Below are 18312 nucleotides of genomic sequence, written 5' to 3'. Positions count from 1 at the left end.
AGGACAAAAGACCTGTATGTAGTTCGCAAAAGTCCATAAACCAGGGCATGCCTTCAGAGGGGAGTTGAGAGCAGACGCCAGGATATGCAAACAGAAGAGAACAGGCATCTCCAGGTTAGAACTAATAGCATTTAATGAATTACAGGTGCAATTATCCACTTATATCAAAGTTATGGAAGTCCGGCACATGTCCAATCCACACTGATGTGGCGTCCATCCATCTTGTTAGCCAAGAGCACATGCTCCGAAACATGACTGTATTTGAATCAATGTAGTTTATTGTACATACTGTAAATAAATAAGACATCCCCTGAAAATAAGCCCTAGTGTGTTTTTTGTAGCCAAAATTAATATAAGACCCGGTCTTATTTTCGGGGGAAACACGGTAGGTTCCTTCAAATGGGAGGTCAATTAGCCACAATTCAAGAAATCCTTAGCAACCTGCGGAGGAACTCCAGTTGAGAATGGCTGTCCTGGAAAAACCCTAGCTGAGAAAAGCTAGTCTAGACTAGATATCCAATTGGATTGATATTTTCTCTGCTTTTCTTCGGTCAAGCTTTGACAAAGCTTCATCCAGACTGTCACAAGTTAGATAAGTAGACCAGCCAAGGTCACTTTATAAACCCATAAAAGAATGTCATAATTGGGTTCTCCTCTTTCAAGAAAAGCAGAACTATGAAATAATCCCACCAAATCCATCCTTAGATTGGAGAACAATCGTCTGGATCACCTTTTCAACTTTCAGTAATTCTGTTAAGCAGGCAGTTTAAACACATGTCTGGTACTTTCAATTAACGGTAACTACTACCACCCACTCTTCGCTGCTCTTCTAAAAGAATGCCTTTTAAGTGCTAATTAACAAATAAAAAAAAAAAAGAGTATAGTGATGTATAAACCTTGAAAAACTGAAATTGTTTTGTTTTTTGTAGAGGACCTGTCCTTGTGCACCCGCACACTAAAGACATTTCTTAAAGTTAATTTCTCCCGAAACTAATACTGCAGTATTGTGTGTTTTCTATAATGCTATCATGGTATTCTAACTTCAGTTTGTTGGAGACTACAGTGGTGTGAAAACTCCAACAGAATTATTCATTCTTCCAATGTAATTGTATAGCTCGGCTTCAATTAATTCTTCATAAGGAATCTAGAATCAATGGAGAATCTGCTTATGATCTTTTGGGAAGAGATGGAGACAAAAATGAATGCAGTGTTATATTTTATTGTTGAGGGTCCCCAAAAATTAGCAAGCTGGAATGTCCCAACTACTAAAGCGGCTTTAGTAAAGCCATCCAGCAAGCACTGCAAGTTTGGCAAAACAGAAACTGTCAGTCAGTCTGAATACTCTATAACAGTGATGGCGAACCTTGGCACCCCAGATGTTTTGGACCTACATTTCCCATGATGCTCAACTACACCGCAGAGAGCATAAGCATCGTAGGTAATGTAGTTCCAAAACATCTGGGGTGCCAAGGTTCGCCATCACTGCTCTATAATATTTTGCAACTCATTTCAGGTTCTCTGAGAATATACACTCACCTGGCACTTTACATGGCAGCTACTCAATGCATTTAGGCATCTAGATGTGGTGAAGATGACTTGCTTCCCATTCTGATGCAAACCGAGCATCAAAATGGGGAAAAAAGGGTATTTAAGTGACTTTGAACGTGGCATGGTTGTTGGTGCAAGATGCACTGGTCTGAGTATCTCAACAGCTGCTGCTCTACTGGGATTTTCACATACAACCATCTCTAGGGTTTAGAGAATGGTCTGAAAAAGAGAAAATATACAGTTGTGTGGACAAAAATGCCTTGTTGATGTCAGAGGTCAGAGCAGAATGGGCAGACTGGTTCCAGATGATAGAAAGGCAACAGTAACTCAAGTAACCACTCCTTACAACCAAGGTATGCAGAATATCATCTCTGAACACATCGAACCTTGAAGCATATGGGCTACAGCATTAGAAGACCACACCGAGTGCCACTCCTGTCAGCTAAGAACCTGAAACTACAATTCTCACAGGCTCATCAAAATTGGACAATAGAATATTGGAAATATGTTGCCTGTCTAATGAGTCTCGTTTTCAGCGGCGACATTCAGATGGTAGAGTCAGAATTTGGCATAAACAACACGAAAGAATGGATCCATCCTGCCTTTTATCAATGGTTCAGGCTGGTGGTGGTGGTGTAATGGTGTGGGGGATATTTTCTTGGCACACTTTGGGCCCCTTAGTACCAATTGAGCATTGTTTAAATATCACGGCCAAGTATTGTTGCTGACCATGTCCATCCCTTTATGACTACAGTGCCCCCATCTTCTGATGGCTCCTTCCAGCATGATAATGCACCATATCACAAATCTCCAATCATCTCATCGCTGGTTTCTTAAACATAACAATGAGGTCACTGTACTTCAGCGCCCCCCACACTAACCAGATCCCAAATCCAATAGAGCACCTTTGGGATGTGGTGGATGGGGAGATTTGTATCATGGATGTGCAGCCGACAAATCTGCAGCAAATGCGTGATGCTATCATGTCAATACAGACAAAAATTTCTGAGAAATGTTTAAGTTAAAGAATTAAGGCAGTTCTGATGGCAAAAGGAAGTCCAAACGGGTACTTGCACGGTATATGTAATAGTAATAAAGTGAACAGTGAGTGTATATATCCTACAGCTTGTGCTGTGTTACTTTACACAAACACAATATTATACCCAATCACCAATCAATGGTTAACCACTTCAATACCGGGCACTTAAACACCTTCCTGCCCAGACCAATTTTGAGCTTTCAGCGCTGTCGCACTTTGAATGACAATTGCGCGGTCATGCTACACCGTACCCAAATGAAACTTTTATCATTTTTTTCCCACAAATAGAGCTTTCTTTTGGTGGTATTTGATCACCTCTACGGTTTTTATTTTTTGCGCTACAAATAAAAAAATACCGAAAATTTTGAAAAAAAAAATGTTTTTTTTGTTTCAGTTTCAAAACTTTGTAAATAAGTACGTTTTCTCCTTCACTGATGGGCACTGATGGGGCTACACTGATGGGCACTGATAAGGCGGCACTGATGGGCACCAATGATGTGGCACTGATGAGGTGGCATTGATGGACACTGATAGGCGGCACGGATGGGCGACACGGATGGGGGACACAGATGGGCGACACGGATGGGCGTCACGGATGGACACTGATAGGCGGCACAGGTGGGCACTGATAGGCGGCACAGGTGGGCACTGATAGGCAGCATTGGTGTTATATTGTACTAATGGATGCCAATCAGTGCCAAACAATAATGCATGCCAATCAGTGATGCCCATTGTGGGCACTGATTGGCATCCATTATGGGCACTGATTGGCATCCATTGTGCTGACTGGCATCCCTGGTGGTCTAGGGAGGATTACCTTTTGCTTAGCATCCCTGGTGGTCTGGTGGCGTCCCTGGTGGTCCAGTGTGGGCATCCTCGGGGGGGTGTGCTGATAATCGATCAGCACAGACCCCCCCTGTCAGAGGAGCAGCCGATCGGCTCTCCTCTACTCGCGTCTGACAGACGCGAGTGAGGAAAAGCCGATCACCGGCTCTTCCTACTTACACTGTGATCAGCCGTGATTGGACATGGCTGATCACGTGGTAAAGAGTCTCCGTCGGAGACTCTTTACCGAGATCGTAGTTCCCGGGTGTCAGACTGACACCCCGCAACAACGATCGCCGCGATGCACGCCCCCGGGGGCGCGCAGCGGCTCATAATCCTGATCACGTCATATGACGTCTGATCAGGATTATGAAACCACGTTGCCACCGTCAATTTGTAATAGGGCGGGCAGCAAGTGGTTAACATATAACAGATGATGTTGCAAAGTAAATAGATACCAAACGTGTCAAGATTAAAAATTTTGCATGTCTGAAAAAGCAACAACCACCTAACATAGATGAATATGGATATGCTTGATCTAACAGAAGTCTATGGGAAAGTGTGGATAACCTGCAGGAAAACCATGGGTACACTATACTGCACCTGCGCTATGGGGAAACCGCAGCAGAGCAGTGAGAAAGGAACCTAACTGGAGCATACCTTTAATTAGCTCAAATTAGGTCCTTTTTTTTGTCCTGGTAGACTTAATTAGAAACAGGTCCTATTTGTTATTTATACCACACGTGTCTGACTGTTAAATATATTGGATCTAATTTTCTTTCTAGAAATGGTTACTGCTTTTAATAGATTGTGTTTGGATTATGATATGTGGCTGGTTAAGCTGCACATTAAACTTAATTAGTAACACTGGCCATATTTATAATTAGCCACACACGGCAATAGTCAAGCGTGTCATTACCATAACTGATATAAGATAGCAGTATCCTCTCCGGTAGGTCTTTATATATGCAGAATATAAATTGAAGTGTCAGTAAACTCCAGCAATGGACTTCTCTTATTTGCTCCCATGTGGTCTGTTATAATGACCACTTCCTCCTAACAGCACTCGGGTCATCGGTTCAAATGCCAACCATGGCACTACCTGCTTGGAGTTTGCATATTCTCCCTGTGCCTGCGTCTGTACTCCGGTTTCCGCCTGCACTTCAAAACAAAGACATGCTAGTAGGTTTTTTGAATCCTGTCTCAATTGGCTCTAGTATGTGTATGTATGAATGTGAGTTAGGGACTAGTGGCAGTTGATGCTCAATTTTCTTGCCAGCCAACCAGCCAGCCAGAAAGTCAACCAACCACATAACTAACCCCCCCCCCACTGTGCTCGCTAGATCAACGCCCCCCCTCCAGCCGCTCGATCGATCGCCGTCGCCCACTAGGCCCCCCTGCTAGCCCCGCGCTTACCCCACCTAGGTGGCGACTTCCCTACCTGCGTCTCCTCCTGAGTCCTGTTGGGGTGAGTCGTAGTCAATTGGGTCTTAGGACTCGTGGCCAATGGAGTCTTAGGACTCCTGGCCAATCGGGTCTCAGGACCTACTTTCTGGCCAGGAGGGACATTAGTGAATATTCATTTGCTAATGTCACTCAACTGAGTGGGCTCAGGGCGCAGTGCTCTGCGCCCCGAGCCCACTCTTTTTGTAGCCAATTAGAGCCTCCGGTTCTAATCACATGCTTCTAAGTAGATTAGGGGCTGGGCGCATGGATTAGGGGGGCGACGCCCCTGTGCCCCTAATGGACGGTCCATCGCTGTTAGGGACCTTAGACTGTAAGTTCCTTGAGGGCAGGGACTGATGTAAATGTACAATATACATTTAAAAGAATTGTGTAAATTAATGGTGCTATATAATTACCTGTAATAAATAAATTAATTGCTCCCAGTTTTCTCTAGACTACAGAACACCATCCCTGTATGTGTTAGGGGGTGTTCTATAGTCTTGGCCTAGGGTTACAACACTGCTCCTCCATAGATACAGTGTGGTGAGTGAGCATTGTCTCTATACAACAGGAAGTGTGTTATGCCACGTACACACGATCGGAATTCTCGGCGGAAGCAGCTCTTATGGTTTTCCCGATGGAATGCCGACGGCATTCGATCAAGCTGTCTTGCCTACACAAGGTCACACCAAATTCCGTTTGTTTAGAACATGGTGACGTACAACACGTACGACGGGACTAGAAAAAGGAAGTTCAATAGCCAGTAGCCAATAGCTTCTGTCTCGTAGTTGAATTTGAGCATGCATGATTTTTGGCGTGTCGGAATTGCATACACACAATCGTAATTTCCGATAGAAAGTTTTTCCGTCGGGAAAATTTAGAACATGCTATCAATTTTTGGCTGGCAGAAATTCGGACAGCTAAATTCCGATGGAGCATACACACGGTCGCATTTTCCGATGAAAAGCTCTCATCGGTCTTTTTCTGGCTGGAATTCCGATCGTGTGTACGCGGTGTAACTGGTAGGATTACCAGGTAAAAATAAACTGGTAAAAATATTGAAAAAATAAAACTAATGCAGCCACCTCATCTAATGACTAGTAAGCTGCAATATATTCAATTTTTGATCTTGGGTTTGTATACACCATAAACCTGAAGTTTAATTTCCGTTTATATAACCTTCCCATGGTTTCTCCCTTTTCACCATTTTAAATAAAACCTTCCTGTTTTCATTGCGTACCTTAATGTGGGCCTAGAGATGTCATGACTCTGTGCTTCTCTATGCAATGCAGGCCGATCAGGGCTGGTGGGAGGGCCGGCAGGTTGCTGTAGATAGTTTCTTGGAAATATCACAGCACTTTGCCTCTGTACTTTTCTCAGGAGCCCTTGGCCTGGATTTAGTATACAAAAAACGCAATGTAGTAAATGAAGACAAGTTGCAGGCATTGGCAATGGCAGCAAAACGGCTCAATAAATTTTTTTCTTTTTTTTTTTACGAGTGGAAAGACTGATGAGAGTACAGCCGGGAAACTCTAGCCTGGTAGAGTCATAACCAGGTCAGTGCTACAGCTTTTGAAGGGTCTTGTCCTATGGGAGAAGGTAAGATTAAGTAAGACTAAGTAGCTCCTCGGTGGAGTGGAGAGGAACTTTCAAGGTCACATAGAAGTCATCTGTCTTCCCGGTCCCCGGTGTACACTCTCACGCTGCTTCTCGATACCTGATTGACTTTACTGAAATAAGCAGTTTGATTCATAGAACGTAGATTGAAGGTTGAAGACTTTCCGCGGAATTGGACATTGCATTTGAGGCGTAAGATTGATAAATCAATGTTTTTGATGGCAAATATTAACATTAAAAGAGCTGTGGGTAATATGTCTGTTAAGATATATGGTGCCTGCTGCTTGGCCTTTTAGCACAAAAGCTCTTTTTTTTCCCCTGTTGCTTTTGTGTTTTCTGCTGAAAAATGAGATCACTTGTATCCCTGTTATGTGTTTTATGTTTCATTTTGAGAATGATCACTCCTAGTGGACTCCATTATAATCCTAGCATTCATCCTGCATAGGGGGGTCTTGTACCAGAAAAATTATTTTGAGTTTCCAATGTTCTTACTGAAAATGCATCTAAAACCAATGCATGCCAGTAGGTTCCATGTATCTAAACACAATTTTCTTTACTTTAAAGTGGTCACATCTGGTTTTAATCTGCATCAAAAATGCATGTGCAGTGTTCTCCATGTATTCCAAACAGTGGCTGGTGCTCAATATTTTGGCTCAGGGTGCAGTGCCCTGCGCCCCGAGCCCACCCTTTTTTAAAGCCAATTAGAGACTCAGGCTCTAATCACGTGTTTAAAAAAAAAAAGACCCCATTGAAATCCATGCGTCCAGCGCCTTGCATGTAGATTAGGGGCCGGGCACATTGATTAGGGGGGTGGCGCCCCTTATGGACAAGTCACCACTGATTCCAATATCCCTAGTTTACACAAGTGCAGTGCATTCCTGTGAAGTCAACACATTTAAAACATGCTGCGTTTTTCTTTCTGTATGGAACACATCTGCAAAATGCATAAAAAATGCTACGGAACACACATGTCATGAATTGGAATTAAAAAAAAAAAGAGAGAGAGGGGAAAAAAGCACACTTAAAAGCATCAAAAACCCATAAAAATCGTAGCAGAGCAACCAACCGTTACAGGACCCAAAAGCTAGTGGGGATCTCCATAATAGCGGTGTCTACTTTTAGCTTCCACAGGAATAATAGAGGTTTGGTATATACATTGGTACATTGGTTCAATCAGGACTAATATACAGTGGGTATAGAGAAGAATCACATTTTGTTGCTTTGCAGCCTGAAGTGAAGACACACACAGTTTTTGTTTTATCCAGTCGTATTTACTAGTGCAACTTATAACATCCAAGTGAAAGATATAACACCAACATCTCAGAAAAAAATATTCAAAAACAGAATCACTTTAGTTGGAAAAAGGATCACCCCCTTGTGTCAGTATTTTATTGAACTACCTTTTGCCCTAATTACAACCTTTAGTCTGTTGGGATGTCTTTGCACATCTAGACTTTGCAATATTTACTTTGCAATATTTACTTTGTCTTGGTGACAAACAGGACAATTAAGGCTGAATCTTTCTAATGGGGCCACAGACAGTGATAAAAACTTGACAAGGGTTCTAATCTCTCTCCACTCCAAAACTTAATAAAAAAAAAAGCTGCATTCAGTTATACTTTAAAAAGGCTTTTATTGTTCAGCTGATACAAAGGCTGTTGTTTTCTAAGGTGCTATGCTCACATTTATATTTTAGCATGTTTTAATGACACTTGTACTTTTTAGCTGCCTTTGACAGCCGCCTTCAGCTTATGCGTGCATAAAAGCATGTAAATGAGTTTAAACACGGAAAACCTCAATATAACAGCCAGGCTCCCTAAGGCAGTGGTTTGCTTATACTCAGCGTATATAACCAATGTGCGGCGCTAAAATAAACATGCATCAGAGTAGCAACTATATACTATATACTAAAACTCTAAAAAATATTATATTAATAATCACTAATAACTGTGCAAGTGCTCAATGATCAAGATGGAGTGCAAGTGCTCAGTGTGTATGAATGATATTTGCAAAAACACAAAATAATAGTGAAAAATATAAAATGAGCAACGGTGCCAAAAAATACAAAGCAACCAATAACGTAATGTCGCACCAAAAATTTGTGAAAACGAATAAAACTAGAAAAATTGGGCACAAAACCATATAAATATGTATATGAATATGAAATCACCCAATCATGCGTGAGTGCACCATATATACCAGCACATATACCATAAATATGACATCAAAACAATCCAGCATAAATGATGAAATTATATCTAAAAAAAAAAATATATATATATATATATATATATATATATATATATATATATATATATATTAGTTCAATTCTTTTGTATGTGTAGTGACTCCAACACTCCAACCAGGACATTCTAAAGCGATTTTTAAACATATTAAATGTGAGTGTAATGTGATGAGTTTGTGCTGCCATTAAATGTATTGTAAACGAAATTACACTATTGCACGCCTCTATTTTTCCCTGTATGCATATGAGGTGATCTTTGGAATACCAGATGGAAATTGTGGCTTTATTGATCAGCATTTTCACCAGGAAGATGAATGAATATGAGATTTATGCTTATTACCAACCAGCCCTTATGGATGATGGCCATCTAAGTTTTTAATATTCACTACATGCTTGTTTTTAAAGCCCTTAGGCCCCTTTCACATGGGGCAGATCAGTAATGATCCACCCCGTGAGGATCGCTCCGTTGTCCCCGCTGAGCCGGCTGCGGACAGGGCGGTCTTCGCACACTGCGCAGGGACCGCCCTGTTAGCTCTCCGCTCTCCTCTATGGGGATCGGATGAGTACGGACCGTCTGTCCGTGTTCATCCGATCCGCTCTGCAGACGGATAGAAAAATAGGATTTTCCTCCGTCTGCAGAATCGGACAGTTGCGGAGGCGGACAATAGCGGGTGTCTGTGGATGTTCATCCGCAGACACCCGCTATCCCATAGGGATGCATGTATGTCTGTATTTCATCTGCAAACGGATGGATGAAATACGGACATAATGTCCGCATGTGTGAAAGGGGCCTTAAGGTGAGGGCACACCTAAAGGGTGAGAGTGCACATTGCATGAAGACACCATTTGTTTCACTTATTTCCTTAATATCTTTATGGACTATTATGTTTGTGTGTTTGCAAATATCATTCAGGACTGTGTATATATACACACTGAGCACTTGCACTTTATCTTTATTATTGAGCACTTGCACTGTTATTGGTGATTTTAATACTATATTTTTTTAGAGTTTTAGTATATAGTTGCTATTCTGATGCATGTTTATTTTAGCGCCGCACATTGGTTATGTGCGTTTGTATTGTCACATTTTGAGGAAGTGGGGAGTGCTGGCAGCTATTTTTTAGTATAGTGGTTTTTTTTTAGTTTTGGCAGCTCACAAGGTTTATACACATACATGTTTATAATCAGCCCCTGCCAATAAGGATACAGGAACCAGTTCCCCCTGATCCCTAGGAGTGATTCTCAGACACGGACTCAACAATGTCTTTGCTGTATGGGGCCTTCCATCAAGCAGAATCAGGACAGATGACTCACATATAGATAGCCGGCCAACATGTTTGAAAGGGACAGAATGTCTTGCTCCCGCATCTCAACAGTGTGACAACTGGGCACGATCAAATTAGCCATGTCCAATTTACACATTCATTTACACAAGGTGACAGGCTCATGCATATATAATGCTGTTTGCATGGTCTCTAGCAGCTAACATCAGAACACTTGAAGGTGTAGAAAATAAAGTTGCATAGCAGTTCACAGTAAAAAGTACATATGTATTCATTCTGTGCAGATGGGGCAAGAAATAATTATTAGGTTAAATATTTGCTGTGCTGGTCGAATGTTTTTCTATAATATAAAATTGAAAAATACCACATTTAGCCACTAGATGGTGCTAAGAAATTTCCTACAATACATGGCGCCATCTAGTGACCAAAATGCAGTATTTTCAGTTTTTTTATAAAAATAGAAACAATTGATAGCTCCCCGCATGCTGTCTTTCAAAAGCAGCAAATGTAACAGACTTTTCTCTTCCTCAACTTTTATGTGTGAAGATGAGAAGGAGCCTGGGAGGAAGGACATCCCACATGCTGCATCTGAGGTCTGTAAGTTTAAAGTGTTTGTTACCCCAAAACTTCATATTCCTGATATGTGCCTGCTGTACCATGTACTTGTATGAGAAAGTCTCCTGTTCTCTTTATATTGCTTCCTTTGTGTGAAATCCCTGGTGTTCTTGAAAGTAACTCTGCTTTCCTGTTAAAAACTGACCACACTGGGCAGGGGGACACACAGTGGTCAGTTCTCTAACTATGCTGGCAACTCAAACTGCTCTCCTCCAATGATCAGCCATTCATTGGGAAGCTCAGTGTACTGCTTCTTCTCCTCCCCCCAGCTTGTATGCAGCTGAGAACAAAGGGAATGTGATCACTTATAAAAAAAAGGGGGGGTATTTATAATGTTTTTTATATCTATACAAAAATGGCATGTATGTAATCAAATAAAAAAAATAATAATTAAATACATATAAAATAATTGGTTGTCTTACAGGATAATCCTTTACAATCACCTTATTTGGCGGGGGGGGGGGGGGGGGGGTGGGATTACATTGAGGACACAACTGGGGGTGGGGGGGTGCACGGGGGGGTTTTGGGATTACATTGAGGACACAACTGGGGGGGGGGGCAAACATTTGTGATCGGGATGAGTGTATTTGTGCTCGAAGGGGAAAGGGGGGAGAGGATCTGTGCTAAGAAGGGGGAGTTTGGGGCTTGTGCTGGAAGGGGGATTTGGTGGAGGAAGAGGATTTGTGCTAGGAGGGGGCATCCGAGCTCAGACTGGGGGTGGGGGAAAGGACCACAAGGAGTCAGCCAGTAAGGCTGTAGTGCAAGGAGCATGCTGAAAAAAGGAGAGATGAGCTCATCAGTCTGCTGCTTCTCTTTTCACTGGCCACTGACCACAGAGTCATAAGTTAACATTATGTTAGCATACACTGTAGTATACACTGATGAGCTTGAGGTGTTGCAAAGCAAAATTTATATCACAGGTTACATTCGGCAGGCAGAACCGACCTATGTAAATTAATGGGGACACACCACAACTGCAGGCAATGCACAGGGTATAGCGAGCTTTCAATGGTTAACACAGGAGGCACATACTGTATCACCTCCGAAGTGCCTCTGAACATCGCCGGCAGAAGGGGTGGGCAGGAGGGGAAGCTGCCCTGGGCACTGTGGTATCATGTGAGGTGGGGGGCACCACAAGGAGATTGGGGGGGATTTGTGTTGAGGGGGTGGGGAAAGAGGATTTGTGCTAGAAGGGGAGATTTGGGAGGTCTGTGCTATAAAAGTAAAACGGGAGAGGGGAATTTATTTTTTGGAGAGGGGATGTTTTGTGCTAGTAGGGATGATTGGGGGATATTTGTGCTAGGAGGGTAAATTTGTGGGAGGGATATGTGCTAGGATAGGGGATTGGAGTGAGGGCACTTTGTGCCGGAAGGGGGGATTTGGAGGGGAGGAGAGGATTTGTGCTAGCAGGGGGAATTTTTTTGGGGGGGGGGGACAGGGATTTGTGCTGGGAGCTGGGAGAGAGAGAAGGTTTAAGCTAGGGGGCGCAAAAGTTTGTGCTGGAAGAGGGGATTTGGAGGTGGAGGAGAGACTTTGTGCTAGCAGCGGTAAAACATTTTTTGGGGGGGCAGAGATTTGTGCTGGGAGCTGGGAGAGAGAGAGGGTTTAAGCTGGGGGGGCAAAAGTTTGTGCTGGAAGGGGGGAGTTGGAGGGGGAGGAGAGGATTTGTGCTAGCAGGGGGAATTTTTTGGGGGGGGGCAGGGATTTGTGCTGGGAACTGGGAGAGAGAGAAGGTTTAAGCTGGGGGGGCAAAAGATTGTGCTGGAAGGGGGGATTTGGAGGGAGAGGAGAGAATTTGTGCTAGCAGGGGTACATTTTTTGGGGGGGTGGGGATGTGTGCTGGGAGGGAGAGAGGGTTTAAGCTGGGGGGGCAAAAGTTTGTGCTGGAAGGGGGGATTTGGAGGGGGAGGAGAGGATTTGTGCTAGCAGGGGGACTTTTCTGGAAGAGAGAAAGAGGGTTTAAGCTAGGGGGGGGCAAAAGTTTGTACTGGGAGGGGGGGTTTTAGCAGGGGGGCAGATTTGTACTGGGAGGTGGGGGATTTAGGCTTAGGGGGTGAGCATGCTCGATTTGTTTTTGAGGGGGAAGGGATTTTCACTGACACATAATGCTCATAAATCTTGGGGGGGGGGGCGCAATTTGGCCTGTTCACCCTGGGCTCTAGATGACCTTGTCTCAGCACTACCGCTGAAAAGTGATCCACTGCATATCATTTATAAGGGGGTGGCAAATCTGGGCACACACGTTACTGAAATGTAGCAGAGGAAAAGCTGGTCTCCTGCCCTGCCAGACTGCTGTGTGGCATGGCTGTGTACATCTCCAAACTGGATGGGCAGTAATACAAATAGTTTGGCAAGTGAACAGCTCGTATGTAATGAGTGTTTAGCCGCGTTCCTATTTTTGATGAACACATAACCGAGGGGTGATTTTATATATATATCTGCCTACGCTTTTCATTTAACAAATGTTCATGGGCATGAGTTCAGTTGACAAAACAACAAAAGAATGACAGCGGTAAGAAATCATTCCCGAGACTTGAAAACTGTTGGCGGGGGTGAGGGCGCTTGTAGTGAAGCAGTTAAATATGGATTCCATAATCCTCTGTCTTCCACTGAGCGTTATCTGCTGTTTGATGGCGTCTGAAATGTGCTGTATGAAAAAAAAGCATGTCTATGATCACAGGTGGAAGAGGGAGTCTTCTTTATTCATTGCCGGAAGACTGATCGCAGGATAAAATCCAAAGTATAATGTAAGAAGTGTTTTTCTTTTCATTTCATATCAGAGTCGCCATTCATCTTGTTAGCGGAATTTCTAAACTGAGCTCTGCAACTTTTTTTTTTTTTTTTTCCAATTCTGGCAGGATTTTATCCTTGCAATCGCACCAGCGCTTTTTAAAGTTCAAGAACAAAAGGTGAGAGGTCCTTTATACCTAAAAAAAGGTATATGACCTATACATCAGAGGGAATAATCTGGGGCGGAATGCAATGAGAACGTTTAAGAATAATACCTGAAATGCAGTCTTATTATTTTCAGGCTTAGATTTAAGATTAGCTGTAAAAATCTGATGCTTGCAAATATAATATTACAGCCCTGGTTTAATGAAAGTGAAGGCAGGTGGGCTGGACTGAGGGGTAGGCAGTAGGGATGGGCGAACGGTTCGGCCCGATCTTATGCTAATTTTGGCTGTTTGGATGTCCTGCAGAACACCGAACAATATGCACCGAACAATATGTGTTCGGGGCAAATTTGAAAGCCGCCGGAACACCGTTAAAGTCTATGGGACATTAACATGAAAAATCAGAAGTGCTCATTTTAAAGGCTTATATGCAAGTTATTGTCCTAAAAAGTGTTTGGGGACCTGGGTCCTTCCCCAAGAGACATGTATCAATGCAAAAAAAAAAAATGTTTTAAAAACGCCCGTTTTTTTATTCGGGAGCAGTGATTTTAATAATGCTTAAAGTGAAACAATTAAAGGGAAATATTCCTTTATATTTCGTACCTGAGGGCTGTCTATAGCATGGGTCTTCAAACTACGGCCCTCCAGTTGTTCTGGAACTACAATTCCCATCATGCCTAGTCATGTCTGGGAATGTCAGAGTTTTACAATGCCTCATGGGATGTGTAGTTTCGCAACAGCTGGAGGGCCGTAGTTTGAGGATCCCTGGTCTATAGTATGCCTGTAAAGTGGCGCATTTTTCCAGTGGTTAGAACAGTCCCTGCACAAAATGACATTTCTAAAGGAAAAAAGGTAATTTAAAAGTACTCATGGCTATAATGAATTGTCAGTCCCGGCAATACAGATAAAAGTCATTGAAAAAAACAGCATGGGATCCCCCCAGTCTATTATCAGGTCCTTTGGGTCTGGTAGGAATATTAAGGGGAGCCCCAAACCAAAATGTAAAAAAAATTCCATACCAGGCCCTTCAGGTCTGATATGGATATTAAGGGGAACCCTGCTCCAATTTTTTTTTTAAATGGCGTAGGGGTTCCCCTCAAAATTCATACCAGACCTGAAGGGTCTGGTATGTATTTTAAGGGGAACACCGTGCCAATTTTTTTTTTTTAAATGGGGTGGGGTCCCCCCAAAATCCATGCCAGACCCTTATCCAAGCACGCAACCTGGCAGGCCGCAGGAAAAGAGGGGGGCGAGGGAGCGTCCCCCCTCCTGAACCGCACCAGGCCACATGCCCTCAACATGGAGAGGGTGCTTTGAGGTAGCCCCCCAAAGCACCTTGTCCCCATGTTGATTGGGGACAAGGGCCTCATCCCCACAACCCTTGCCTGGTGGTTGTGGAGGTCTGCGGGCGGGGGGCTTTTCGGAATCTGGAAGCCCCCTTTAACCACTTCAGCTCCGGACCAATAAACACCTTAAGGACCAGAGGTCTTTTTGCAATTTCGCACTGCGCTGCTTTAACTGGTAATTGCACGGTCATGCAATATTGCACCCAAACAAAATTTGAGTCCTTTTCTTCCCACAAATAGAGCTTTCTTTTGATGGTATTTGATTGCCTCTGCGATTTTTTTTATTTTTTTTTTTGCGATATAAATGGAAAAAGAGCGAAAATTTTGAAAAAAAAAGATATTTTCTTCTTTTTGTTATAAGAAAAATCGAATAAACTAAATTTCAGTCATGCATTGAGGGCAAAATTTATTCAGCCACATGTCTTTAGTAAAAAAAATGTCAATAAGCGTATATTTTTTGGTTTGCGCAAAAGTTATAGCGTCTACAAACTAGAGTACATTTTCTGGAATTTACACAGCTTTTAATTTATGACTGCCGATCTCATTTCTTGAGGTGCTAAAATGGCAGGGCAGTACAAATCCCCCCCAAATGACCCCATTTTGGAAAGTAGACACCCCAAGGAAATTGCTGATGGGTATGTTGAGCCCATTGAATATTTATTTTTTTTGTCCTAAGGGATTGAATAATGACAAAAAAAAATAAAATAAAATTTTTTTTACAAAAAGTTGGCACTAAATGATATATTGCTCACACATGCCATGGTTATATGTGGAATTGCACCCCAAAATATATTCCGCTACTTCTCCCGAGTATGGGGATACCACATGTGTGGGACTTTTTGGGAATCTAGTCGTGCACGGCACCCCGAAAACCAATCACCACCTTCAGGATTTCTAAGGGTGCAAATTTTTGATTTAACTCCTCACTACCTATCACAGTTTCGAAGGCCATAAAATGCCAAAATAGCACAAAACCCCCCAAAATGACCCCATTTTGGAAAGTAGACACCCCAAGCTATTTACTGAGAGGCATGTTGAGTCCATGGAATATTTTATATTTTGCCACAAGTTGCGGGAATATTATAAACTTTTTTTTTTTTGCACCAAGTTGTCACTAAATGATATATTGCTCACACATGCTATGGGCATATGTGAAATGACACCCCAAAATACATTCTGCTGCTTCTCCTGAGTACGGGGATACCACATGTGTGGGACTTTTTGGGAGTCTAGTTGCGCACGGCACCACGAAAACCAATCACCACCTTCAGGATTTCTAAGGGTGCAAATTTTTGATTTAACTCCTCACTACCTATCACAGTTTCGAAGGCCATAAAATGCCAAAATAGCACAAAACCCCCCCAAATGACCCCATTTTGGAAAGTAGACACCCCAAGCTATTTACTGAGAGGCATGTTGAGTCCATGGAATATTTTATATTTTGCCAAAAGTTGCGGGAATATTACAAACTTTTTTTTTTTTGCACAAAGTTGTCACTAAATGATATATTGCTCACACATGCTATGGGCAGAAGTCAAATTACACCCCAAAATAAATTCTGCTGCTTCTCCCGAGTACGGGGATACCACATGTGGGGGACTTTTTGGGAGCCTAGCCACGTACGGGACCCCGAAAACCAAGCACTGCCTTCCGGATTTGAATATAAAATGCTACCAAAAAACCTGTTAGCGATCAGGCTTACCAGGGATCAGGCCTGACTCTGCGATCGCTGCAGTTATGTGTTTAGTGTTTTGTAAGTGACAGTGATCGATCGATACTGCACTTGGGTGGGCTGGGCAGAGGGGCAAAACGCAGGTGCTAGCAGGTATTTGGGCTGATCCCGCTAACAATGCGTTTTTTTGGAACCCTAAACTGCTGGGGACGCTAGTATAGATCTGATCAGATATTGATCTGTTCAGATTCTATACCACTACGGGAGGTTTATGCTTTGCGTGTGGGTGTTAGCGGTACTGGCACTAACCTAGCGCTGCCTGGGGCGAAGCAGACCCTGACCCTAAAACCTAATTGATATCACCCGCCGGGTGATCAGGGGGTTAAACCTTTATTGGGTAATAAATGGTGGGTGCCCTGATGCTATAAAAAACAAACTAACCAGAGTCACCCGTAACACTTATACGGTGATCAGTGGTGAAAGGGTTAACTAGGGGCAATCAGGGGGTTCAAATTTTTATTAGGTAGTATATGGGGGTCCCTGGCGCTATATAAAAACCTGACGGGGAACCTAAATAACTAACTGGCTAACCAGCGTCACCAGTGACACTTATACTGTGATCGCTGGTGAAAGGGGGTGAAAGGGTTAACTAGCAGCAATCAGGGGGTTAAAACCATTATTGGGTAGTATATCGGGGTACCTAGCGCTATAAAAACCTGGCGGTGAACCTAAAAAAATAACTAGCTACCTAGCGACACTGATGCAGCGTTCAGAAAAATTATCGCTTAGTGACACTGGCAAAAGGGGGTGAAAGGGTTAACTAGCGGAAATCAGGGGGTTAAAACCATTATTGGGTAGTATATCGGGGTACCTAGCGCTATAAAAACCTGGCGGTGAACCTAAAAAAATAACTAGCTACCTAGCGACTGTAGCGACACTAATGCAGCGATCAGAAAAACGATCGCTTAGTGACACTGGCAAAAGGGGGTGAAAGGGTTAACTAGCGGCAATCAGGGGGTTAAAACCATTATTGGGTAGTATATCGGGGTACCTAGCGATATAAAAACCTGGCGGTGAACCTAAAAAAATAACTAGCTACCTAGCGACACATGCAGCGATCAGAAAAATGATCGCTTAGTGACACTGGCAAAAGGGGGTGAAAGGGTTAACTAGCGGCAATCAGGGGGTTAAAACCATTATTGGGTAGTATATCGGGGTACCTAGCGCTATAAAAACCTGGCGGTGAACCTAAAAAAATAACTAGCTACCTAGCGACTGTAGCGACACTAATGCAGCGATCAGAAAAACGATCGCTTAGTGACACTGGAAAAAGGGGGTGAAAGGGTTAACTAGCGGCAATCAGGGGGTTAAAACCATTATTGGGTAGTATATCGGGGTACCTAGCGATATAAAAACCTGGCGGTGAACCTAAAAAAATAACTAGCTACCTAGCGACACATGCAGCGATCAGAAAAATGATCGCTTAGTGACACTGGCAAAAGGGGGTGAAAGGGTTAACTCTAGGGGCAATCAGGGGGTTAAATCTTTATTGGGGGGTGATAGGGGGCTACCCTGGACCTAACACTAACTGTCCTGACAGTTTTTACTGTCACAACTGACACTGAATGCATTGATCAGTAAAGAAATGATCAATGCAATCAGTGACACTCTGACTGGGGGGGGAGGGGGGGCGGGGGGGATCGGGGGGGGGTTTGTGTGCCTGTGTGTACCTACATGTCAGTGTAGTGTTGGTGCACACTTACTATTAGTCTTCTCCTCGTA

At 43.1% G+C, this 18312-nt stretch overlaps 1 long non-coding RNA gene across 1 annotated transcript in view; it reads left to right on the top strand.

The window, feature by feature from the left end:
• Positions 1-18312, top strand: part of LOC143942367 (uncharacterized) — a 116151-nt gene that overhangs the window by 39822 nt on the left and 58017 nt on the right. The window contains exon 2 of the long non-coding RNA XR_013264763.1: positions 10550-10596. This is a non-coding gene — a long non-coding RNA (uncharacterized LOC143942367). The remainder of the gene's footprint in view (positions 1-10549; positions 10597-18312) is intronic.

This window comes from Lithobates pipiens, unplaced genomic scaffold (assembly GCF_037356315.1).
Source record: "Lithobates pipiens isolate NorthernLeopardFrog02 unplaced genomic scaffold, aLitPip1_a1.2 Scaffold_10, whole genome shotgun sequence".
Classification (NCBI taxonomy): Eukaryota; Metazoa; Chordata; class Amphibia; order Anura; family Ranidae; genus Lithobates; species Lithobates pipiens.
The sequence above is the reverse complement of the archived record's forward strand: the minus strand, read 5'-3'. Positions and strand labels throughout refer to the sequence as shown.